Genomic DNA, 4,848 nt, shown 5'->3' with positions numbered 1-4,848 from the left:
CATTAATTATTTTTATATAAATATTATTTTTTTTTTGTCGAAAAGAAATTTACCCAAAGTGAGTATCACAAACAAGGGAATGCAAACATAGCTCCTTAACATCGTCATTATTTTAATTTTCTTAAACGTTTAACATTTTCATTATGCTAATTAATTTTAATTGTGTTTTTAAATACTTACATATTTTTTATTCATTATTTATTTTACTTTATATATATTTTACTTGATGTTTTTATGCTTTAACTTTTTTTGTATCTTGTCTAGCTTTTTAGTTGTTATAATTTTTTGTCCCAGCTGATTTATATGCTTACTTCATTATATTTTTTTTATTAATTTTACTACAGTTGGCTTGAGTTTTTTTCTTCTGAACAATAACAAACTATTTTCCCAATTGATTTTTAAATCAATTTGCGTGTTTCAAAGTCATTATCATTATTGTTATTATTACTTTACTTTCATATTCTGGCGCTATTCTATACGATGTCCTCTTTATTTGTTCAAGTTGGAAGTGAAGTGTGTCAAGAGCACACACAACCACATCGATATTGAAAATGTTTATGTATAATGCAATTCACTATAGGTTATTTGTATTGGCTGGCAAAAGGATTCGAAAGTTTACTTCAACACTTTTTCTCATATTCATAAATGTTTAATAAAGTTATTGATAGTTTATTGTAGGAATTTTGTATGTAAAATGTGCGTTATTATCCTTAAACAAGCGATTGATACCTTATGAATCTTCACATTATTGGACAAAAATTAAAAAAAAAAATTCTACAAGACAATAGTGCAGATTTGTCACAAAAAAGTTTACTGAGTTTACTTTTGAGATTTTGACACAATTTTTTAAGATATTTTATGTAAAATTTTGTTAAAAAGCTATCACAAACTTTGCCTCATACTATCTATCAAAAAAATTGTCTTAACATTGTTATAAATGTTTTATAAAAAACTGTCGGAACATTAACATAAGTTATGTACAACAAACTGTCCAGAATTTGTCACAAATGTTATATAAAAATTGTTGCAAATTTGTCACTAATTTTCTATAGAATATTGTTAAAAATTTGACACAATTTTTTTTTAAATTGTTAAAATTTTATCCCAAATTTTCTATACTAAAATGCAAAATTTTTGTCGTAAATTTTTTATAGGAAATATTTACAATTTTGTCATAAATTTACTATTGAGAATTAATGTCACAAATTTTCAATAGAAAATTCTTATTGAGAATTTGTCACAAATTATCTATAGAAAATTATAAAGAATTTGTCATAAATTTTTTTTATAGAATTTTCTATTGAAAGTTGTTGACAATTTGTCACATATTTTCTATAGAAAATTGTTGACAATTTGTCACATATATTCTATAGAAAATTGTTGACAATTTGTCACATATTTTCTATAGAAAATTGTTGACAATTTGTCACATATTTCCCATAAAGAAATCGTTGACAATTTGTCACATATTTTCGTTTGACAATTTGTCACAAATTTTCTATAGAAAATTGTTGACAGTTTTTTACATATTTTCTTTAAATTATTATTTAAAATTTGTCACACATTTGTTTAAGAAAATTACTGACTATTTGTCACACATTTTCTATAGAAAATTGTTAAGATTCTCTCGAAGCTTGCGTTTAAAAAAATTTTAATGTTCATTGCCCTGGTAAATGTGCATTATTGTGGTTTTGTTTTGATTCCGTTTCCTTTTCTACGTTTATTCCCTATTGATGATGACATTGTATTTATTTTGTGTGAGTGTTTGTTTATGTGCATTTAAATATTTTCAATCATCCATCATTATTGCTGTTGTTGTCGTTGTTATGAATGTATGAGTGACAGTATTAATGTGTCTAGAAAATGGGAGTGTGTTGAATGCATTTACTAGCGCTGTTCTCTTTATCCTTAACAAACCATCATCGTAATACATTTGTACAAACACTTTCACTTGGATATTCATTCTCATTTAAATAAAAACACTCACACTCAAATGTCCTTGCATTTAGTAGGTTAGGGTTTCTTTATGTTTTGTGCTGTTTTGTGCTGTCGTTAGCCTCTCTCTCTATCCCCTCCTGGGCCCTTGTTGTCCTTACTTGTACACTTTTAAATGGCACAATAATATTTTCAGCTTTTTGTATTTAGTTTTTGCATTTTTTTATAAATTTGTTCTCTGTATATATATTTTTTTAATGGTGTTGAACACTTAAAGCAGGTCACGAACTTGTAGTTATTTTGTAACAATATTTTAGCTGTTTTTTAATGTCTTTTTGAAAAATGAAAAATTCTAAAAGAGAAAAAAGAAGCTCTGTACAACAAAATGAAAGTCATGTAGAAATAATATTAACAAAAATTTGTACAAGAACTCAAATAGTAGAAAGTTTGTTTTATGTTTATTTTTCTGTTGTACAAAACTAACTTTAAACATTGAGAAATAAAACAGATTTAAAGGATTTGAAATTAAAATGAGAAAAAACAATATTATGACATAATAATTTACATAAGGATTTTTGGCAAATCTCTATTAGAATATTTAAAATGAAATATAAAGAAAGTAGTATTGTTTAGACTTTTTCAGAAAATTTTCTCAAGAAAATTGTTAGGACTTTTAAGACATGATTTAACACAAAATTTTCTATAGAAAACTCTTGAGACTTTGTCACAAAATTTTCTATAGAAAACTCTTGAGACTTTGTCACAAAATTTTTAATAGAAAACTGTTGAGACTTTGTCACAAAATGTTCTATAGAAAACTGTTGAGACTTTGTCACAAAATTTTCTATAGAAAACTCTTGAGACTTTGTCACAAAATTTTCTATAGAAAACTGTTGAGACTTTGTCACAAAATTTTCTATAGGAAACTGTTAAGACTTTGTCACAAAATTATCTAAAGAAAACTGTTGACACTTTGTCACAAAATTTTCTATAGAAAACTGTTGACACTGTGTCACAAAATTTTCTATAGAAAACTGTTGACACTGTGTCACAAAATTTTCTATAGAAAACTGTTGACACTTTGTCACAAAATTTTCTATAGAAAACTGTTGACACTTTGTCACAAAATTTTCTATAGAAAACTGTTGACACTTTGTCACAAAATTTTCTATAGAAAACTGTTGACACTTTGTCAAAAAATTTTCTATAGAAAACTGTTGACACTGTGTCACAAAATTTTCTATAGAAAACTGTTGACACTTTGTCACAAAATTTTCTATAGAAAACTGTTGAGACTTTTAAAATTAAAAAAGTCTTTACTATTTCCTATAGAGAATTTGAAACAACTTCTGTAATATTTCTATAAGAAAATACTAAAGACTTTTGTATTTTCTATAAAATGTTTGAGACAAAGTTTACAATTCTCTGCAGAATACTTGAGACAAAATCTATTCTATTCTTTATAGAAAATATAAGGCAAAGCCTATATAATTTTCTAAAGAAAATTTTAAACAAATTTTTTACTATTTTCGGTAGAAATTTGTGACAAACACTGTACTGTTTTCTATAGAATATTTGTCAAAAGGTTTGTACTATTTTGTGTAGAAAATTTGAGACAAAGTCTTTACTATATTCTATATAAAAAAATTAGGCACAAAGTTTTAACAATTTTAAAATTCTTTGCTATATTCTATAGAAAACATCTAGACGTTTTATTTGCAGATAATTAAAAAAAGGATTTCCTATTTGAGTTTTCTGTAGAAAACACCTAGATATTTCCCTATAGAGAATTTGTGACAAAGTTAAATGACATTTAAAAAACATCTGTTTGCATAGAACATTTAAGACAGTCTGTACTATTTCTGCTATAGAAAACTTGTTAAAAAAATTTGTGCAAAACATTTAAAAAGTCTTTTCTATTTGAGACAAAGTTTCGAGCATTTTTATATAAAATAAAAAAAAAATATCAAGACGTTTCTTTAAAGAATATTTGGGACAAAGTTTGTATAGAACTTTTAAGATTGTCTGTATTATTTCTGCTATAGAAAACTTTATACAAAATTTTCTGCAAAAAATTTAAAGAGTCTTTTCTAAGTTTTGAGCATTTCTATAGAAAATAAAAAATATCTATTCAAACTTAAAATATATTTTTTATAAAAAACTCCCAAAAATGGATCTTCTATAGTATTTTAACAGTCTCTACTACATTCTATAGAAAAAATTTTGACGTTTCTCGATAGAATATTTGGGACCAAGATAAACCGCATTTTTGTTTTAAAATCCTGCAAAATGTTTCTTCTGTTTTGTATAGAACTTTTGACACAGTCTGTACTTCTTTTGCTATAAAAAGCTTGAGACTAAGTGTATTACAGTATCTCTAATATTTTATATAAAAAATTTGGCACAAAATATCTACAATTTTTTAGCTTTTTCTATGGAAACATTTAGACAATATCCAATATCTAATCTAGCTCTTAAAAAAGGATCAATAAGGACCCAAGTAACTCTGATTCTGGCAACTTATCAGTATCTAATTGAGACAAAGTCTCAAAATTTTCTACAGAAAATTATTCAGATTCAATCACAAAATTTTATATAGAAAATTGAAAGTTTGTCTATAATTTTCTGAAGAATTAAAGCTTTATTTTAATATAATAAAAAGGGAAATAAAAAGCATGTTTAATAGTTGTGTGAAAAAGTTAATATTATTAATGTAAATTAATAATATTTTTTTTATCATGAAAAAGAATAAATTCAATGATTTTATCAATTCTTTCAAGTCAAATTTGTTTCTACACTTTTTATTTACAACACACAAAGAAAATATAAATAAAAGAAAACATTTAATATTAAACATAATTTTGTATATTAACGGAAAGAAAAAATAAACTAATACATGTCCTTTTTTGTAAA

This window comes from Lucilia cuprina, chromosome 4 (assembly GCF_022045245.1).
Source record: "Lucilia cuprina isolate Lc7/37 chromosome 4, ASM2204524v1, whole genome shotgun sequence".
In the NCBI taxonomy this organism is placed as follows: Eukaryota; Metazoa; Arthropoda; class Insecta; order Diptera; family Calliphoridae; genus Lucilia; species Lucilia cuprina.
This window is presented reverse-complemented; position numbering follows the sequence as displayed.